Source organism: Camelus ferus, unplaced genomic scaffold (assembly GCF_009834535.1).
Source record: "Camelus ferus isolate YT-003-E unplaced genomic scaffold, BCGSAC_Cfer_1.0 contig385, whole genome shotgun sequence".
NCBI lineage: Eukaryota > Metazoa > Chordata > Mammalia > Artiodactyla > Camelidae > Camelus > Camelus ferus.
This window is the reverse complement of record NW_022589126.1, coordinates 113,782-136,755: the sequence shown is the minus strand read 5'-3', so window position 1 is coordinate 136,755 and position 22,974 is coordinate 113,782. Positions and strand designations below refer to the sequence as shown.

Below are 22,974 nucleotides of genomic sequence, written 5' to 3'. Positions count from 1 at the left end.
GTCAAATTCCAGTGCAGAGCACAGTTTTTCAGTTACACAGGAACATGCATATATTCATTGTCGCATTCTTTTTCGCTGTGAGCTACCACGAGACCTAGTATATATTTCCCTGGGCTCTATAGGATAATCTTGTTTATCTATTCTGCATATGCCTGTCAGTATCTACAATTTTTGAACAGACTGGGATTTCAAAATTTAAGCATCATATTTACATCCAGCTACTGAGAATGTGGAGTCACGTCATTCACCAGGCGCATTTCTTCATTTAGGAGCTGGTGAGACACTCTCCAGGGACGGCCGTGCGAAGGGGCCCGTCTCTTGGGGGACGGTCTGTGCTTGAAGATGTCTGACTCCCTGCAGTTTCTTATCTCAGAGGCCCACCTTGTTCTTAGGTCCGTGAGTCTGCTCAAGGTTGTGTGTGTGTGCGTGTGTGTGTCTGCAACCGCAATCGAGGGTCTCATCCGGCGTTCACCGTCGTCAACGTGGGTAAGACCTGGGGGCCGTGAGCGCAGGAGCGTCTGTCCCTGTGGACGTAGCATGTGAATGTGTTGGCCAGCCTGGAAGCTCTCTGAGATGCGTTGTTCCGTGTTCACGGCGGCTTCTGCAGGGCAGCCATGATCACTTACTCGCTTCATTTCCAGCCCATCTCCCTTCTCTGGACAAGAGGGGAGGAGTGGGGCTGAAAAGCCCAAGCTTCTAACCACAACGTGGTCTTTCTGGTGACCGGCCCCCCATCCAGAAGCTCACCTAGCGTTGTCTCTTTTGGACACGAGATGGTCCTAGTCATCGCATCATTTAGGACATTATGAGAGCTTCAGGAGCTCGGTGCCAGGAACCATGAGCAGAGACCAATATGCATTTTTTATTTTCTCACGATGTTGAGATACAAGCTTTGCTGAAGAAAATAAAATAAGTACATCCTGAGACATAGAGGGTTTATGTCACCTCCAAATAAAACACCCATTTGGAGCTTCCCAGGAGAAAGTTGAGCTAAATATTAAAAAAAAAAAAATTTGAAATACATCCAGTAACTCAATACACAGAAGTAAATGAAAATAATAAAAAATACAGCGTATAGTAAAAATAAATGTGCTTTTAGGGGCAGTGATATCTAAGTATGAGTTAGAAAAAGAAAAAGGATTCTACAAAGAGTGCTGGGAAATGCTGGTCAAAAGTTACAAGAAAAATCGCAAGTGTAGTTTGTCTTGAAGGTCAAGGAAAAATGAGAACTTTGAGAAACAATAATTTAAAAAAAAATTGTAGCCAAGATTGGATTTAAAAGGTGTATTGATTTTAGTAACTGTTATACTGATGAATAAATAAAAGTAATAAGAAATGCAGACTCAGCCTTGGCTTAAATGAATGAACAATTAATTGTCAGCGATATCATTATTATTAAAACTATTTAAATCCAAGTGTAAGGGGAAAACATTTGTAGCAATCTTCCAGCCATACAACTTGCCTTCTGTCTGTGGTGTGATTTCCTAAATTCGTACGTTTAAAATTTTTTCTAAGCACCACAGTAGGTGAGGGCATGCCAATCTGAAGGTCAAATATAAATTGTTCTTTACAATATAGGGCAAAACCATCTGAAATTGGATGGACATTTATACTCCTTGAGGAAGGAGGCAACACGGGGCAGCCCCAGCCACTTACTGCATAACAAGTGACCAGCCTTGTTAGCAGAATCTTTGCAAAGGGAAAGTCTGACCTGGCTTGGCCTCCCTCCTCCGGGCTTGACTTTACTCCTCAGAGTCAAATGGATCTCTTCTTTTCAGTCTTTTGGGCAAGGATGTTCTCTGCACAACGCATAGTGCTTCCTAAGGTTGGATTGGGTTTTAGGTTTTGAAATTCAGGGTCAAGTCTTTGGAGACAAAGGATCTGTCCTTGGTCCTGAGCTGCTGAGGTCATGTGGTCAAGCAGGACTCGCAGCTACAAAGTGTCAGCTTTGCTCAGAATCCACTGAGGACTTCGAAAGGATTCATGACGGTAATGTTAAGAATTCAGAAGGGAAGGGCACTATGACAGGCATTTTACGTTCAAAGGTAGCCTAATTTTTCTTGAAATTAGGTTAACACAGGGACATAAACCTGGAAGAAAATTTATTTTTGATCTACCTTTTTAACTATGATGAGACCGGTGACCAGCTACTAAAAGTTCAGGCTATAAAACATTTCCATCATGACATACTGGAGTCATGGACTGAATTTCATCTCCACCATGGATTGACTTGATAATTTGGGGTCGAGATACAGGTATTTTTGGTTTTCCAGTGTGTGTAAAAGTCTATTAAGTGTGCAGTAACATAATGTCAAAAAAAGCAGTGTACACACATTAATTAAAATATGCTTTATTGCTTAAAAAATGCCAACCATCATCTGAGCCTTCAAGGGGTCGTAATGTTTTTGCTGGTGGAGGATCTTGCTTTGTGCTGTTGTTGGCTGATTAGGGTGGTGGCTTCTGAAAGTTGGGGAGGCTGTGAACGTTTATTAAGACAACAGTGAAGTTTGCCACATGGATTGGCTCTTTCTTTCATGAAGAGTTCTCTGGGTCAAGCAATGCTGATTGAGAGCGTTTACTTACAGAAGAACTTCTTTCAAAACTGGCGCCAGTCCTCTCAAACCCTGCCACTGCTTTATCAACTAAGTTCTTGTCATATTCTAAACGCTTTGTTGTCATCTCAACAGTCAACTTCACCAGGAGGAAAATCATCTCACGAAACCACTTTCTTTGCTCATCCGTAAGAAGCAACTCCTCCTCTGCTAAATTTTTATCATGAGATGGAAGGAATTCGGTCCCACACTTCACTTACTATCTTGACCACATCTGCAGTTGCATCCTCCCCTGAAGCCTCCAATCCCTGAAAGTCATCCATGAGATTTACATCAGCTCCCTCCAGACTAATATTATGTTGACATGCTCCCATGATTCATAAATGTTCTTAATGACATCTGGAATGGCGAGTCGTTTCCAGAAGGTTTTCAAGTGGCTTTGCCTAGATCCACTGGAGGAGTCACTGTCTATGGGAGAAACATCCTTGTGGAATATATTTATTAAATAATAAGACTTGAAAATCAGAATGACTCTTTGATGCAGAAGCTGCAGAATGGACGTTCAGGTGTGAAAATGACATGAATCTCATTGTGCGTTTCCATCAGAGCTCTCGAGTGACCAGGTGCCTTGTCAATGAGCAATCATATTTTGAAAGGAATCTTTTTCCCCCCTGAGCCATAGGTCTCAACAGTGGACTTAAAATTTTTGCTAAAACATGCTGTGAAGAGATGTGCTGTCATCCAGGCTTTGTTGTTCCAATCATAGAGCACAGGGAGAGTAGACTGAGCTTCCTTCTTAAGGGCTTTAGGATTTTTCAGAATAGTGAATGAGCACTGGTTTCAACTTAAAGTCACCAGCTGGATTAGCCCCTGACAAGAGAACTGTCCTTTGAAGCTTTGAAGCCAGTCATTGACTTGTCCTCTCCAGCTATGGACGTCCCAGCTGGCATCTCCTTCCAGCAGAAGGCACTTCATCCACATGGAGAGCCCGTTGCTCAGTGCAGCACCTGCATGAATGATCTGAGCTGCATCTCCTGGGGACCCTGCTGCCATCCCCACGTCACACCTGCAGCTTCACCTGCACTTTGATGTCATGGAGACGGCTTCTCTCCTTCAACCTCACGAACCAACCTCTGCTGGCTTCAGACTTTTCTTCCGCAGCCTCCTCACCTCGCTCAGCCCTCACAGAATTGGGGAAAGTCGGCGCCTGGCTCTGGATGAGGCTTTGTCTGAAGGGGACCTTGGGGCTGGTTTGATCTGCTACCAACACCACTCAGACTTTCTCCATATCAGCAACAATCCTATTTGACTTTCTTGTCATTTGTGTGTTCACTGAAATAGCCTGCTTAATTCCTTTCAAGAATGCTTTCTTTGATTCACAGTTTGACAAACTATTTGGCACAAAAGGCCCAGCTTTTGACCTCTCTCAACATGCCTTCCTCACTGAACTTAAACATTTTTACTTTTTAATTTAAAATGAGAGATGGGTGACTTTTCCTTCCACTTGAACACCTGAGGGCATTATAAGGATATCAGCTGGCCCAGTTTCAATATTGTTGTGTCTCAGGGAAAAGGGAGGCCCAAGAAGAGCCGGGGAGTTGGGGTAACGGTTGGTCAGTAAAGCGGTCAGAACACACACACACTCTTTGTGATTAAGTTCAAACTCTTATGTGGATGTGGTACGTGGCCCCTCAAAACAATTGCAGTGGCAACACCAAACATCACCGATCACAAATCACCACAATGAATATAATAGTAATTAAAAAGCTTTAAATATTGCAAGAATTGCCAAAATGTGACAAAGACATGAAGGGATTCAACGCTGTTGGGGAAAATGGTACCAATAGTGTTACTTGACTCAAGGTTGCCACGAAAAGTTAGCAAAAAAAAAAAAAAAAAAAAAAAAAAAAAAAAAAAAAAGCACATTATCTGCAAATTTCCATAAGCAAAGAACAATGATCAAAAAAAAAAAAAAAAAGAAAGAAATTAAATGCTTCCACACAGAAGGGAGACACATCACTTCTGCTCTCATTTCGTTGGCCAAAGCAAGTCGTATGCCTACGTCAATATCCAGTAAATGCGTGGATGGGTGAGTTCCATCGGGCCACAGTCAGTGGGGGGCTGAATGCTGCTCGGTGAGACGGACGCCCCTCACACTGCACCCTCTGCCCCACTGCACTGAAGTTCATATGAATGTGCAGGGAAGTTCATTACCAAAAAGAATGCAGTCTTATTTATGGTCCATCAAGACACCCTTGCAGTCCAGCCTAGCTTTCCTGGTGGCTGTAGGGCATTTGCTGGCTCTGGAAGGTTTCCTCCACTTTTCTGTCCTGTGCTGCATTCACACCAGAGTCTAGCTCATTCTGGAAGCCTTTTCTGTGGTCCTTTGGGACAAGCTGGTCTTTGGAACCAGGTTGGGAAGACACAGTGTCTTTGCCTTTTGTGGTTGGGGCCTGAGATGGTGAATCTTCATGTTTTGAGATGGGAGTGCTCTCTGCACAAGCATTTGCCATGGTCACAGCACTGCACTGTGCTGTTGTGTAACTGTTGGGGTGGGCACTGAGCAAGGGGGAGAGAGGAGAAGGAACCTCTGTGTCCCCTGTATTCCGTCTGAGAGAAAATCAGATGTCTCTGAAAGTCCTTTATTAAATTGCATTCAACTTTCTATGAGCTCCTGTTATTCGAAGAGTGCTCTCTCTCTGAAGCAGAACACCGGGGACTGTCCCAGTAAAACAGTGCCAGGGACACTGTCGAGCGCCCTCTGCACCAAGGCAAGCCTGCCATTTAATCCTCCGTGTGGAAGCCCCCCGTGGCGTCACCCTGTCCTGGACTCTGTGCTGGACTCTTTAAAGTTTTAATGAGCGTTCCCTTGGGAACGGGCCTATCTGGAGATGGGAAGAAACGACTCCAACAGCAGTAACTCCACGCCTGGGATTGGCAGTAGGTCTCGCACAAAATAATGTCAGTGATTCCGTGTCATCTGTTTGTAGTCTGACTGCCAGAACTTTACTGCCCCGTCTTTAGTTACTCACCACTTAAACTTCCTAAAAGACTAGGTTAGTAAATATCCCAAGATGGATATTACTGAGAAAAACATACAGCCCAGACAGGGTCTTGGATATCAAAAAAAAATAAAAGTGATAAATAAACATATGGAAATGGAAACTTACAAGAATTCAAATGATGAACATTATAACCACAGTATACATTTTTACCCTCATGGTAATTAAAAAAAATGATAGTATCTACCTTTGAAAAAATGTGGTCAAATAGATAAACACACTGTAGAGGTAAATTTCAATATTTATCACACATGATAAAAATATTCATACTTTTGATCACAAATTTTCACTGCTTGAGGTTTCTTGTGGGGAAATAAATTGCATACACAAAAAGGAAGGGCAAAGATTATATGCATTTAAATGTCGTGGAAAGGTTAATTAAAATATGGGACATCCACACAGGGAAAAGTTTTGCGGTTGTTAAAAAAAAACTATGACTTAAGAAGTATTCATGTCTTACAGTCAAGGAACATGCAAGGGTTTACTATGACAATGCTGAGTGTAGCGTGAATGCTACATGCCTCTCTAGGCATTCGATCTTCTCCCCAAACTTTCTACAAAAATCATGTACTATTTTTAGGGTCAGAAAATTTTTTTTATGGTGCCAACAAAGCATTTTGATGTGCCTTTGATACTGTAGGAAATGATTAAATTGTTTTGTGCAGGACCTTTATTTGCTCAGCTGGACTTAGGACATTTCTCAGGTGGGAGAGTCATACTGCAGTGTGCCTTTGCTGGCAAATTCTTTTCAATGCATTTGGGAAGAGCTGGGCATATTTTCCAAAACCAAGAAGTTTGCAACAACCAGCCATACCCCCTCCCTGCTTTTTGTATAAAAGGAGCCTGAATTCTGACTTGGGGAAGATGGCTCTCCAGGACATGAGTCCCCCATCTTCTCCATCTGCCAGCTTTCCGATTAAAGTCACTCTTCCCCACCCCAACACCTTGTCTCCTGATTTACCGGCCTGTCATGTGGCGAGCAGAACAAGTGTGGACTTGATAACACATGGAGAAAATAGGTAAATAAAAGCAAGACAGTTGTCATAAAAAAACATTTTTTTCTGTGTGGATCCCACATACAGCATTCTTCTGTTTCCCCCTGCTGATCAGAATAATTCAAGAAGCTAATAATGGTATCCTGGAAGTCTAAATTAAAAAAAATTTAAATACCAAGTTTTTTCCTCCATATCATGATAGAAAATGGGCATTTGAAATCTTCTGAAGAGGCTCCCTAAGGTGATTGCCTTTCAAGGCATCGACAAGTCATGAGTGAGAACCATTAGGAACCACTGAGAAGACGGTCATTGGGGAACCAGCTCCAAGTTAAATTGGCTGCTGGAGAATATCGGAATTTAATTTTTCCTTACTGCAAAAGCTGCTAGAAGATTCAGGAAAAATTGAGCAGGGTCACAGAGCTGAGCAAAACATCCCAGTTTCCCTGACACCAGCTTTAGCTTTGCTTGAATATTTTCTGGTCTAGTAGAACATAATATCCGAACGGGGTCAGCAGGGGTACGCACCTCTTCCAAATGCATTTCTGTTTGCATTTATGAGGTCTAAGTATAATAAAAAAAATACTGTAGCTTGGATTCCAAAAACATTAGTATTGCTCATATGGCCTAAAACTTTTCAGCTAATTGGAAAACTGTACCTTCAAAAGATGCGAAGTTAATACATATATAACACGTACAAGTATGCTGTTTTTTTTTTCCTTTATTTATTTTTTTCTCCTGAGAGCTGAGCTTATGACTACTGCCTCTGGGACTGTTTATTAATTTAATATGAACTGTGTGCACTGCCAAGACTGCTTACAGATCCGTGAGTCCCCGTGCAACATTAAAAAGAGGACACTTGCACAAAAGTTACAAGGGAAGTCCTCACAGAAATGTAATCAAGTGCAAGTCGTTTCCTCTTAATTGTATTTTTATCCTTATGAAACACAATGAGGACAGCAGTGACGGAAAAATAAAAACATGCCCTTAAAAATGACAAAAAGGACCATTGTGACTTTGTGTGATAATTTTACACAATTTCTGAATAATAAGGCTTTGTTCTTGTGATGTCCATGTCTGCCCACAGGATTTATTAAGTCAACAAAATTCATCCTTAAGCAACTCTGATTTCAACTGGTGTCACTGAAGGTGACATCTGTCTCCCTTAGCAAATGCGGGTTCTCCGTGGTGGAGAAAATGTAGACTAAGAGGGCGGGGAGGAGAGAGGGGTCAGGACACTTGATGGCTCTTATCTCATCCATGCTGGTGCTTGCTTGCTATTTTTGGGGGGGGAAGGGGGAGTAATTAGGTTTATTTTTTCAGTGGAGAGACTGGGGATTGAACCCAGGACCTCGTGCATGCAAAGCTCACCCTCCACCCCTGAGCTACCCGCTCCCTCAACGGTCCGTGTCCTTAAGTATGAGCAGACGGGCCGTGGATGCTAACAGAGCCATGTAGACCTCCGAGGAAATTCTCTTACATGGAATAAATAAACAGAAAAAAAAAATAAAGAAACGTAGTTTGGAAAAAGCAGACCCATGTGACTCCAGCATGGTGGGTCCATTTGCAACTGACTCCCGATTCTGAGACCTGAAATTGGCCTCTTACCACACTGGGGTAACAGCCACGTGACTCTGATGCTTGGGGAGGAAGGACGGAAGGGGGTGGGGGTCGGGGAGCAGGGCAAAGGCAGGAAAGACCAGAGAGCCCACTCTTTGTTTCTTCTTTGCAGCAGTTAAATCCTCTGGCATCATCTCCTTGTTTTGAGGGATGATAAGGAAGAACTTGCTTCCTATTTAGTTATTTTTCATAAAGTAGAAACACAGAAAACAGAAACTTTTATAGTTAGAAAGTCTATAGAGATTTTTATATAAAGGTGACCTGTTCCCATTGTAATGTTTAAAAATGGACTTTTTTTTTTTTTTTTTTTTTTTTTTTTGGCCAGGACTCATGTCTCCAAATCTAATACATTTCCTGAAACTCTGATTTGGAAGACGAAATATGTCTAAGTGCACCTGCTTTTCCATTCCCTTTTTTATCCCCAGAGCCAGATTCGGTCCTCGCTGAGGGCCGCATGCTGGTAGCCGGGCAGCGAGGGACTGGACACTTACCTCTCATGGTCTCATGACAGACTGTCTGGATTTCTGCTTACAAGTCATTTATTCGTGAGATGAACAAACTCAATTAGGCATAATTGCACCTATTCAGGACCAACGTTGGATGCCCTCTTCCCAAGCTCACCTTCCAGTTTGCAGACAAAGCACTCAGAAAGAGGTTGACCAACGCACGGCAAGCAAGGCATGTTGTGCGTCACTGCAAGACACCGCACGTTCTGGAATTGGATGACACTGGTCGAGGGCAGGTTCACTGCTCAAGGGACGTCTTCTCAGGGTCCTTACACAGAGGGTATGTCTCACAGCGACCTGTTTGGGACACGGTGCTTCAAGCCTCTATATACAGAATTCGTTTCTCCAACTTTATGCTACAGGAACCAATCGGGATGAGCTGCTTTAGAAGGAAGAAAATTAATCACGCCCCGTGCACCAGACACAGTGCCGAACACAGCAGAGTTGTCTACAGACTTAGACACAATGTCGATACTGTCTTCTCTTCCCAGTGGCTACTACATGTATATTAACATCCTGAATGCATAGATGACACTAAGCCACATTCCGGGTCATACAGACGCCAAAGATCTGTTTTTCACACCCAAGCATGACAGCGATCCAGGACCTGACTTCATTCCCTGAACGTCTGGTTATTTTTAACTATAGAGAATCATTTGAGTGCTTGGGAGCTGCCCGTTTCCCTCATGAATATGCACTGCTGCCTCCTTCAGCGCGCCAGGCGGGGACACCCATCCATCTTGGAAACGAGCGGTTCTCGTTGTCCTCGTATCAGGGCTAATGGCGTGTGGACAGAACAGGATCAGAGCCTGTGCATGTAATAAAGCCAGCGTGTGCTTCATCACATGGGTCTTTCATACGCAAAGTCAACAGTGTTCTCCGAGGATGGAAGAAAAATAAAAAACCGTCCTTCCCGAGGCAGGGCCAGAGTGCTTGCAGGAAAGCAGGCGTGCGGAGGAGGGACTGGGCCAAGGTGGAAACTTGCAGGATGCCCTTGGCAGCGGGCAAGAGGGAAGGGGTCCTGAGGCGCCAGGTGGATTTGGAAAGGATTTGGAGGGCAAGTGCAAGAGATGAGCCTGCTGACATGAGGACACGCCCAGGAAGGGAGAAGCTGGGGTTCACGATAATGTTGGGCGTGCAGGAACAGGAACCCTCCCGCACTGTGGGTGGGAATGTCAGTCGGGGCAGCCATTACGGAAAACAGTACAGAGGGTCCTCGAAAAATTAAAAATCGAGCTACCGTATGATCCAGCAGCTCCACTCCAGGGTATATATCCCAATGAAATAAAACCAAGGTCTCAAAGAGCTGTCTGCACCCCTGTGTTCACTGCAGCATTAAAACGAATGTGCTTCTAAGGGACGGGGACATGGAGGGAGCAGAAGTCTGGGAAGTTGTGTCAGAGAAGGAATCTAGTTCTGGATTACGTTTAAGACTTTGGCGAGCTTTCTGGAGGACTGAGTTTCAGGGTCACCCTCCGAAGGACTCTTAGCACAGAAGATGGGGGCAGTGACAGCACAGAGATAAAGGCTCTGAGGCCTGTTGGCAGGAGACCAAGTTGGGTGGAAACAGGCCATATTTCAGTGCTTCTATCGAAGTCGCTCGGAGATCTCAGACCAGAGATGTGGAGGTAAGTGTGACATTAGTCAAACCCACCAGAATGCAAATGGGTGTTCATTTGAGAGCAAAATGAAGTAACTCGTGCAGTTACAGTACCTCGATGTTCAAAATCTGGGTGAAAGGAGTAAAGAATTAACCCGGGGGGAGGGAGGTGGGAGGGGATAAAATGGGAGTTCGAGATTTGCAGATACTGACTGGCGTATACAGAATTGATAAATAAATTCATATTGTATAGCACAGGGAAATATATTTGATATCTTGTAGTAACTTACAGTGAAAAAGAATGTGAAAATGAATATATGTATGTGCATGTATGACTGAAGCATCGTGCTGGGCACCAGAAGTTGACACCACATTGTAAACTGACTATACCTCAATAAAAAAAAAAATATGTACAAGAAAAAAAATATAGAAATTATGGGGGTAAAATTAAAAAAAGAAGAATTAACACTACGACCTTGATTCTAAAAACAATTCTACGACCTTGATTGTCCGCCACCATTTTGTCATTCACGGGACGTTTTCTGATTGCCTGAAATGTCCCAGTGATCAGACTGTATGTTCTGTTCTGGAAGTACACAGAAGGATTAGCCACTGTTGATGGCTTTGGTCAAATACGTGGAGGTGGGGAGATGGGGGAGACTCACAGAAGGACCCACCAAGGAAGTGTGTGCCCCTCAAAGGCAGCGCACCCCATCAGAGTCTACAGGAAATCCAAGGCTGGAAGAATTGCTTTTGTAGCTGGAGTTTGGAGGAGAAATTGTTTCACATTCTTCACCAGTTCCCTCCCACTGAGCTGGACATTCATTTGCTGATTTAAGTTTGACTGATCTCACACAATGGATGTTTCAGTCCCTAACTTGGGTGACAAAATTGGTGACTTGACCACAGATTATTCAACAATAAGAAAGGACATAATATACCCAAAGGGAATTCAAATTTGAAAAGACACCTGCACCCCAGAGTTCATAGCAGCACTGTTTACAGCAGCCAAGACATGGAAACAACCTAAGTGTCCATCAACAGATGACTGGGTAAAGAAGATGTGGCATATTTATACAATGGAATACTACTCAGCCATAAAAAAGGATAACATAATGCCATTTGCAGCAACATAGATGGACCTGGAGATGGTCATTCTAAGTGAAGAAAGACAGAGAAAGATAAATGCCATATGATACCACTCATATGTGGAATCTTAAAAAAAGAAAAAAGAAGACACTAATGAACTTATCTACAAAACAGAAACAGACTCACAGACATGGTAAACAATCTTATGGTTATGGGGGGAGAGGAAGGGATAAATTTGGGAGTTCAAGATTTGCAAATATTCATTACTATATAAAAATAGATTAAAAAATAAGCACAGGGAGCTATATTCAATATCTTGTAATAACCGTTAATGAAAAAGAATATATGTATGTATATACATAATCTGTGCTGTGCACCAGAGATTAACACATTGCAACTGACTGTACTTCAATAAAAAAAAAGAATGAAGGCTATTCATTTTAATGAAATAAAATAATTGAAGGGCAATTATTTGAGCTTCTAAGGGAAAATTTAAAAAAAATTCTTAAATCTGTGCTCCAATTCATAACCCAACAGCCCAGTGTGAGTCCTTTCCTCAAGCAGCAGTGGGCAGAGCGAACACATTGGTTCCCAGCAGGGCAACCCATGTGGCTGGACTGCAGACTTCCTTGGAGAGTGTGATCTCTGAAGTGTGCATCCTGGGGCCATATCATAGACGTTCGGCAGGAGGAGTCTGAGGGTGAAGCCCAGAGATCTGTACCCATGAAAACCTCAGCTGATGGAGTGACCATGTTCTAGGAGAGCCAGAGGACCTTCTGCTCAAAGCACGTCCATGGCTAGTGTTGTGGGTTCCAACAGACTTTCATGGGTCTCTCCGCACACTCAAGGGCTGCAAAGCTTTCAGAGTAGACTTTCTGACTGGATCCTCTGGTTCTACTGCAGAAAGCATTCAACAGCAAGGCATGGTAAAGCGAAAGCAAGTTTATTCAGAGAGACACACACTCCACGGACAGGGTGCGGGTCATCTCAGAAGACAAGAGAGTCACCACGGGGTGCGGGGTTGTTAGATTTTATGAGCTCAGTAATTTCATATGTTAATGAGTAGGCGGGTTATTCCAACTATTTTGGGGAAAGGGACAGGGATTTCCAGGAATCAAGCCCCCACCCACTTTTTGACCATGGTCAGCCCAGGAACAGTCATGGTGCCCGTGGGTGCACCGTGGGGCTCACGGTCAACTGGAAGTCAAACCCCCTGCCACCTTGGTTGTAACCAGTTTGTCCTCAATGGCTGCGTCCTTCCTTCAGTGGGTGTGCCCTGTCCCCGTCCATGTTGCTCCTGCCAGTCCATCCTGAGAGCCACCTGTCCCACACCTGACTCAGATAGGCAGGCTGTTACTACCCCGATTCCACGTCGTGGCTACATTCCACTCTTCACCCACACCATGGTTCTCACATGGAGCTGGAATTCTTATTTGTGGATGTTCCAAACATTTGCTATAGGAAAAAAGTAATGAGTATTTCTGGTGACCTTTTAAACAGAGCATATGCTTCCATAATACGTATTTGAAAGCCCTGTTTTAAGAAAAGAATTTGATCTGCAGTGATTGGCTGTTTGAAGCACTAAAGCAAAAAGTGATGGTTTCAGAACACCTCAGAGGGCCTTGCCCCAGTCAGCCTTCCTCTCTACCATCAGCAATCTCCACGGCCCTGCTCCTCCCCGGTCCTCCGGCTTTCAAGTTGCCTTTTATCCTCAGCAATTTGCATAGCATTACCTAGATCTCTCAGTAAGATTTAGAGGAGAAAAAAAAAATCCATCTTCTATCTCGGGTTCAGCTCAATAATTGCAAGGTCCGCACAGAGGGCTGGAAGCTTCCACAAAGCATTTATTTGCCCTTGGGTGAGTTGCCGGATCTCTGGAGCAATCTTCCCTTCTGCATGCACGGAGCGAGGTGGCAGAGATGAAAGGCAGCTTTGAGCCACAAATCAGAACAGAAGGGTGATGCTCGACAGCCGCAGAATTATAACCGATCCGGCTTGGCTCAGCAGTGATTGGAAATAGGTCAGAAAACGCACGTTGGAGTTTAGAGTGTGCAATGGAATATTACATCTTCTTCTTTAATATTCTAACACACTCTTGCCCTGTTCTCAACTGTTTTTCTTTCTTCTCCTTCTGTCTATCTTTATATATATAAACAAAATAGCTAAGAAATCTTTGATTCAAAAAGTGATGAGAGAACTTGACTTACAAGATAATAAAATGCGCTTAAATCACAATGGCTGTTATAAAGCTGAGGTCATTTTGCAGAAAGAGATAAACAGAACGAGAGCTCAGAAAGAGAACCTATAAAAGTGAATAACTGAGAAACGAGCATCTTAAATCAACAGGTGAAAATGTCAGGTATTTAATGAATGGTGCTGGGGTGATGGTCCATCAGAAAAATGTGGCTATTTTTGGCCATCGAAATCAATATTTACTGGAACAAAAGCCAAAGTGGATTCAAAGAATTTGGTGACCCTGGTAGGAGACCCTGGTCTCCATTCTCCTACAAAGATCTATAATTAACAAAAAACTGATCTGGAGTTCTCTTGAGAAACTTCAGCATCACAGGGGAAGGAAAAACATGGGTAACTGCACAGAAAGAGAAGGAAGTCAGGCTCATTGTGCCACCTCACCCCATCTTCCAGGTCGGCCTTGCCGAGTTCTGAGTCTGGCTAGAAAGACTTGCCCTCAGCAGGAAAGCAAGAGCAGAGGGAGGACCGGTTTCCCCAGCAGTGCTGGGCACCACATGAAGGTCCCACTGTGGCTTCACCTCACCTAGACTGGTAAGGCTGGGACCTCCAGAGACAGCAACAAGGACGAAAAGCAGATGTCACTCTCAGCATGCAGCAGGAGAGAGCTGGGTGCTCAGCCACCTGCTCTGCAGGTGACAACGGGAGCTTTGACCATGGAAGAAACCCATGGCCAACACAGCCACTGTAGATGCCTGCAGATCTCACCAGTTTTAGCCCCACGAGTGTTCACATTCACGGGTGCCAGGCAACTGAACTCCTCCCTCCTCCCTACCCCCGGCCCCTGCCAGAACCTGGGACCCCTCCCCAGCTGCAGAAATGCATGACACCAGCTGAGACCCCTGCAGCTAACCCCGCCAGCATGCGCACACTCGGGCTAGTCCCTCTGGCAATCTGATATAAACACCCTAACTCCATACCTCTGGGAACCAGAAGGAAACAGGACAGACTAAGTCCAAAGAGATATTAAAAAACAAATCAGAGCAGAAATAAATGAAACACAGAACAGAAAACTAGAAAAGGTCAATGACTACGAGGTGGTGTTTTGAAAAGATAAACATAATTGAGTAGAAAATTACCAAGAAAAAGAGGGAGAATAAAAATAAATAAAATTATCCATGAAAAATAAATAAAATTATCAATGAAAAATAAATAAAATTATAATGAAAAATAAAATATCAATAAAAAATAAATAAAATTATAATGAAAAATAAATAAAATTATCAATGAAAAAATAAAATTATCAATGAAAAATAAACAAAATCATTGAAAAAATAAAATTATCAATGAAAAATAAGTAAAATAATCAGTGAAAAATAAATAAAATTATCAATGGAACCACAGAAATACAAAACTCATAAGGGACTACTTTGGACAATTATATGCCAACAAATTGGACAATGAAGAGAAGCTGATAAGTTCCCAGAAACATACAACCCTATCAAGTCTGAGTCATAAAGGAATAGAAAAATCTGGAACAGATCAGTAACAAATAAGCTCATTGAATTAGTCATCAAAACCCCCCCAACCAAGAAAAACCCAGGTGTCTTCATGGTGGATCCTTTTAATGAATAGGTGAAACATTGAAAGAAGAAATAAACCAACTCTTCTCAAACTCTTCCAAAAAAATTAAAGGGAATGGAACACACCCCACCTCATTTTATGAGGCCAGCATCACCCTGGTATCAAAGCCAGAAAGAAGAAATAAAACCACAGGTCTGTTTCCCTGATGAATACAAATAAATAAATTCTCAACAAAATAGGAGCAAACTGAATTCAACAGCATATGAAAAGGACCGTCCACCACGACCGAGTGGGGTTGATCCATGGGCTGCAACAGAATAGAAGGCAAAAACCATATGATAATGTCAAATCTCAACGGATTCAGAATAATTATTTGGCAAAATGCAGTATCTTTTATAATGAAAGCTCTCAAAAAGTGAATACAGACAAATGCACATCTTAACATAATGATAAAGACCACGTATGGCAAAGCCACAGCTAACCTGATTCTCAGCGGTGAAGAGTTAAGAGCTTTCTCCCAAAGACCAGGAGCAAGACGAGGGGGCTTGCCCTCAGCACTTCCGTTCCACAGGGCACCAGGAGTGCCAGCGAGAGCATGCAGGCAAGTAAAAGAAAGAAAAGTCACTCAAACCGGAAGGGAAGAGCTAAAACCGTCTCTGTTTGCTGGTGACCTAACCTCGTAAAGGGAAAAATCGCAACTATCCCAGCAAAAAAACTGTAAGATTGAGTAAGCCATTCAGTAAAGTCTCAGGAAACAAAATTAACACACAGAGATCAGTTGCATGTTCGTACACCAACAATTAACTACATGAGAATGAAACAAATATGAAATAAACAGCACCCAAAACAACTGTATATGTAGGAATAAATCTAACTAAGAAAGTGAGAGACTTACACACCCAAAACGATAAGATGTTAATGAAAGAAATTTTAAAAGTCACAATTAGATGGAAAGACGTCCCATGTTAATAGATTCCAAAGAGCTGTTAGGGTTAAAATGCCCGTATTACCTAAAGGAATGTACCAACTCAACAAATCCTATCAAAATTCCAAGGGCATTGTTCACAAAAATAGGAAAAAAATAATCCTAAAATTTGTATGGGACCATAAAAGACCTTGACTAACCAAAGGAATCTTGAGAACGAAGAATAAAGCTGGAGGCATCACACGTTCTCATTTCAAACTATATTACAAAGCTCTAGTAATAAAACAGTGTGGCAGTGGTGCGCAAAGTGGATACATAGACCAAAGGAACAGAGCCGAGGGCCCAGGAACAATCCCATGTATATATAGTTATGATCTGGGGGCCAGCAATGCTCAGAGGGGAACAGATAGCTTTTTCAGTGTACGGCATTGGGAAAATTATGCAAATGGATGAAACTGCCCTCGTATTTACTTTGCCCACACAAAGTAACTCAAAATGCACTCACGACTTCAATGGACGACTCAAAATTTAAAAGTCCAAGGAAAAGTGCCTTGGCAATGATTGTTTTGGATCTGACACCAAAAGCAAAGGCAACAGAAACCAACAAACGAACGAAAAGTGGTGCCACATCCAATTGAAACGCTTCTGCACGGCAAAAGGGACAATCAATTAAATAAAAAGGTAATCCATGGAGGGACAGAAAATATTTTCAAACCGTGTATCTGGTAAGAGATTGATATCCAAAATAAGTAAGACGGCCATACAACGCAAACACAACAAAATGTGTCCAAACATCCAATTAAAAGATGGGCAAGGAATGGAACAGAGATGTTTTACCCCCAAAGACATACGTGTAACCAAATGTGTAAGATGATCAACATTGTGAGTTATCATCCAGCAAGAAATGACGCAAGGGGTCTCCTGGACCGAGACAGGAACTTGAGAAACGTTTCAGAAATAACATTTGCCAAAGCGGACGACGAAGTGTGGATGGTCTGGGGAAGAGCTGGAAGCCACTGCAGTGATATGTAACAGCTACACAGAGATCTGGGGATTCCCCTGCATGAAAGAAGAAAGGGACTGAAAAAAATAAACAGTGCCATTTGCAGCAGCATGGATGGACCTGGAGACTGCCATTCTAAGTGGAGTAACAGAGAAAGACAAAGAAAAATGCCAGTAGGAGATCACTCATATGTGGAACTAAAAAAAAAAAGACAAATAAACTCATTTGCAAAATAGAAACAGACTCACAGACGTAGAAAAGAAACTTATGGTTACCAGCGGGGGAAGAGGGTGGGAAGGGATAAACTGGGCTTTGAGATTTGCAGAGACTGACTAACACATATAAAATTGATAAAGAGGAAGGCCCTACTGTGCAGCACAGGGAACTGTATTTAATATCTTGTAGTGGCCTGTAATGAAAAAGAACATGAGAAGGAATGCATGCATGTACATGTATGACTGAAGCATTGTGCTGTGCACTGGCCATTGACATGTAAACGGACTATACGTCAATTAAAAAAATTTTTAAGCATATAAATTGGAAAGGAAGAGATAAAACTGGTCCCATTTGAAGAAAAAAAAAGAGGAAAGAACATGACACTCTGGGGGTACCTACTGTGTGTCAAGTATAGTTTATATTGCATCTTATTTAATCTTTTTAGCAGAAAAGGGAAAGTTTGAGATGCATGTGCTCAATAGACATTTATCACTCAGCTGCTCTATTCCTGGCTGTATGTTAAGAGTCAGGGAGCAACAGACACAAATGCACACAGTAAAATCTGTGCTTTGCTGCAGAGAGAAATATTGTGTGTTGAGATTGCTTTGCCAGCAACAGGGGAGGAAAGATGCAAACTTTTGTTTTGTTAGCTTTTATTTTTCCTCATTGCAGAGTTCTCCATTAAGAATACCTGCTGTAAACGTTTCTGTTTTCTTCTTGTTTTGCTCTGTCCTGTTTCTCAGCTGCTCTGGAGTTCTCAGGTTTTCGCACGGTGTGTGTACCCGCGACAAAGATGCCTTGTCTGCACCAGCAACAGAAGGACAGTTTTATTCCTGGAAACCGGGTCTTGACATGGAAACAGGACCCGGAGAAACATCCACAGAAGTGACCCTGATCCTAGTTCCGCGCACGCATGTCCCAGTCGCGGTCCCACAATTTCCAGCCGCAGCCATGGCCCTTTTGTCTTCTTGCAGCCTCAGTTTATCACTCTTGGTGTCCAAGGTCGGTAAGCTTTTGGTCCTAACAGCTTCTTCAGGCCTTCCTTTTCCTCTGAAGACTCATACACACATAGGTCAATCTATTGCTTAGTGAACATACCTACATGTGGGTAGATAGATAAACAGACCAATTACATTGGGGGAGAGACAGGTACAGAGAGGTTTCCATCCTTCCACGTTTAGTGCAAACCAAGAGCAAATGAGATTTAAGAAAATGGTTGGTCAACAGACAACAGGCCTTTACATAAAGAGCATCTGCATCCTCTTCCTTTTGTCGGCTGCCGTGGTACCAAAAGCCACGCCGCTACGAAGTGGCACTCCCAGGGCATCGCCTCCAAACTCCGTTCTCTTTACATGTTTTATTTTCTTTTTAACACGGATGAGACAAAAATCTGTAACCTTTTCTAACAAGATAAGAAAGACAGACTCTGTCGATTTAGAGGCAAATTAGATTGACGTCGAGAAGAGCCACGAGGGACAATCTTATCATTCACAGGCAACATCACTTTGAAAATACAATCTCTCTTTTTTTTTTTCCCTTTTCCTTTGGAAACCTAGTTGCTGTCTTTTAAAAAGTGCTTGTGTTAGGAAAACCAGCTTATTAAAATGCACAAGGTCGAGCTGGCCTGACTGTCCCCGACCATCGGAGTATTTTTATCTGCAATGCACACTGCAATCTCATTTTTACAAGAAATGTGGTTCCTTTCGGTTTCGCAAATATGAAAATCACGTCTGTTTGATTTCTCCACCCCTGGCGGGTCTCCTTCTGGCCTCCCACCCGCCCCGGCTGTCACCTGCCTTTGTCGTCTGTCCCCTTGTTCCCTGAACGGACCACCTGTTGCACGGTGACCAAGGGCCTGGAGCACCACTGTCTGATGGACAGATGCGGCTTCTTACCCATTCAGAGGCTTCCTTCGGCAAATAAGATAAAACACACTTAGTCCCTTTGTCTCCTGTCCTTTATCTCTGTGATGGTCCTTGAAGTGTGCGGCGGCTTTGTCCCTTTGAGCCTTCCACACTCCTGCCCCAGAGATGTCCAGCGAGCAAGGGAACTTCTGAAGACGTCGGAGTTGCACATAGCACGTCTCTGATCTGCTGACACCTGGTTTCCCGGCACAGCGTCGGGCTGACAAGGAAGACGTGTTTGCCGTTGTTTGTAAAGATGACTTACGGTGACAATGGGGATTTTATTCCTTGGGTCGACTTATTCCGTGGTGGCTCAGGAATTTATCATAATAACAGTGACATGAACATTAAGGATTGGGAGAGAGCGGTGATCATTTATTTTTGTCTGAACACAAATATTACAGATTCAAAAAAAAAAAAAAAACAAGTGCGTGTGTTGGCTGTGGACAGCCGTGCAGAGGGGTGCTGGTTCTCTGTTCTTGCTGGAGAGGTCGCCTACCCCGTATGGCCCAGGTATTGTCTCTCTGCAGGTCAGTGCCACCGCTTTGGACGGCCCTCCCCACGTCGTCCCCGGCTGTGACATCCTCTAGAATTCCCACCCCATCCCCCGTGAGGCATTTGGGACTTTTTTTGACCTTCTGGAATTATCTGATCCGGTCTTGTGGAAGAGCTGTTTACCCACACGGAGGAAAGCCAAGTCGATTGCCTCGAAGGACCCCTGTTCTCTGCCTATATCCTCGTCGACGCACAGGGTCACAGCAGAGTCTGGGAATTCTGACCATGTGCGAAAACGGCATTTTAGAATGCAGGATGTGAGTCTTCTAGAAACAGGCAGCTGTCAGGAGTTTGAGAGACAAGCTTGAAAAATACGAATTAAAAAACAGCTTTTTTTTTTTTCCAAGGGGGCAAAGCAGCCTTAAACCCAGCGCGTTTCAAAGCTTCTTCCAGCTTGATGAAGTGGACCATTGAAAAAGACCACTGACCCAAAGGGAAGGAAAAAGGCTAACAGAGGTGTTTGATCATTTAGTACATTTGCTACATACATCTAATTTTCAGGTATATATTGCTCAAGTCTTTCTATTCTTTTTGCTTTTTGGTAGCAATCAAGTGACAAAAAAAATCAAATTCCCAGATCACACCCGGACTTGGATTTTTTTTATTTGAAAAATTAATTTAGCAAAAGGGAAAAAGAATATATACAATGTTTTGTTGCAATGCTGGGTAATAATGAAAGCTTTACAATCAAAATGGACACATTTCTATTTTAAGAACATAGGGTTAGAATTTCTAACCCACCAGGGAAAGCAAGAATTGATATAATTTTGCACTACGCACATTGGGCAAATGTATTGTCAGGGTTCCGTCTGGCAAGTGTACACTTTCCTCGTCTCAAAGTAAGAAAGTCGGCATCTGTGGGGTCAGAGCTGCCGCCAGGGCATGAATGAAGGGACCGCCTCATGGCAGAAAACACCGCCCACGCAGAATAATCTCAGTCCAAAATAATCCCAGTCATTTTCTGTTTTATTAAATGATCCCCATACATTTGAGTTCTTTTTACTAAACTAAATAATGCCAAGAACACAGCATCTTTACAACTTAATATCCCACCTTCTCACTGGCCTTAATTCATGAACGTTCTCTGAAGTCTTTTAAGGACATATTTTTCAGTGGTAACCTTGTCCCCTGCAGTCCCACCCAGGTGGGATATTGCGTAAATATGAACACACACAAACCCATGTAAGTAAGTATATTCAAGGAAGTCTTCAGATTTTGAAAGAAGCATTTTAAAATATATTTTTATTGAAGTCTAGTCCATTTACAATGTCGTGTCTATTTCTGGTGCACAGCACAATGCTTCAGTCACACATGCACATACATATATTCATTTTCATATTCTTTTTCATTGTAAGTTGCTACACTATAACACAGTTCCCTGTGCTGTGCAGTAGAAACTTGCTGTTTATCTATTTTATACATAGTAGTTAGTGTCTGCAAATCTCAAACTCCCAATTTATCCCTTCCCACCCCCTTCCCTCCCCACTAACCATGGCTTTATTTTCTATGTCTGTGAGCCTGTTTCTGTTTTGTAAATAAGTTTATTTATTTATTTTTTTAATTATTTATTTATTTATTTATTTATTTTTTTAATACCACATGAGCGATCTCATATGGTATTTTTCTTTCTCTTTCTGGCTCACTTCGCTTAGAATGATGACCTCCAGGTCCATCCATGTTGCAAAAAGCAGCATGTTTATTCTACGATATCTGGAAAGCATAAGAACACATGGAAAATGGCAAGGTTGATCACGATCCAATCTTTCATGAAAAACCACTATTATTTTTTTTAAATGTATTTACCATCCATCTTTAAACAAATGCCCTGGTCCTGATTTTACCTATAAATTGTAATTCCCCTGTCATCAAAATATATTTAAATGTCATTTTACAGAATAAATATATATGTATATATTAATATATATATTATCCAATGATAAGAATTCATCCTAATTTATGTAATTTTTCCCTAGCTTTGAGTCTAGATTGTTTCAGATTTTCATTACTGTAAAAAACTTTCTCACCACACATGCCAGATTTCTAAAGATTATTAAACTAGAACCAATATTCTGAAAAGTACAACCATTTTGAAGGGCCTGATCATTATTAGCAAACACACCCAACCGTGTGTACACACTTGCTGTGCAAATGGGAGAGAGCGTTCAAACATAGATTTCACTCTATTCTGAGTTATAGACACTTAACAGACCAATGGAACGGAGGGAGAAACGCACGGGAGATTCATTTCAGTTTTCAGCAAATGCCTTAAGCAACCACGTGGGATATTTTCAAGAACGTCCCTCCCCCAAAATGGGAAAAGAGGTTACTTTCTTAAGAATCTAGAAGAATTTAAGAAAAACTGTGTTGGTGTAATTTGAATTATTGTCAAGGGAGCATTTACTTCTTTGCTGATGATTATGTTAGAAAAAGAACCCGTATCTCTTTGAGTCACTGCTGACGGGGTTTTTGTGGGGAAGATATTAATGATATAGGTATGGTAACATTTCCAGGAGTCCTTCCCCCTCCACTGGATTTGATGGAGTCCCCTAGCCCAGGTGCCTGGGTCGTGGCAAGCACTCAATGAACGCTGGATGGCTTTAATGAAGGGAGATGATTTATTAATTACGTCAGTGAATGTTTGCAACTAAATAAAAGAGTTCTGCTGACATCCCAGTGCAAATAGTTTTTTTTTTTTTTAATGTGCAGATTGAATTATAGACAGTCAGAACTGAAACGGAAATTAGGAAATTAGAAAGACATTTCCATTTGGGGAAACAAAGTCAAGGAGAGACGTTAGTTGGCCACGGCCAGAGTCAGTGTAGTCTATGGCCCACCTCCAGTTCTAATATAGACCTGCCCTTAAAGTCATCATGTGCTTTTGTTAGCGTTAACTAGCTTACAGACTGCTTGAATTTACATTCCCGTAAGGTGGCACCATTTGCAAAAGCCAGCATTCAACATTTTTTTAAAAATTTAATTTTATTGACTTGCAGTCAGTTGACAGTGTTGCAGTCAATTTCCAGTGCAGAGCACTTCTCAGCTACCCATGCATAGATTCACTGTCGCATTCTTTTCCCCCGTGAGCCACCACAAGATCTTGTATACATTTTCCTGTTTTGTACAGGATAATCTTGTTTATCTATTCTATATATACCTGTCAGTATCTGCACATTTCG

General features: G+C 42.4%; 1 long non-coding RNA gene across 1 annotated transcript; it reads right to left on the bottom strand.

The window, feature by feature from the left end:
• On the bottom strand, positions 1 to 22,974 carry LOC116662581. Its single transcript, XR_004318557.1, has 3 exons — positions 22,921 to 22,974; positions 6,132 to 6,135; positions 1 to 116 (listed from the first exon to the last, which is right to left on the bottom strand). It is a non-coding gene; the product is annotated as an uncharacterized LOC116662581 (long non-coding RNA).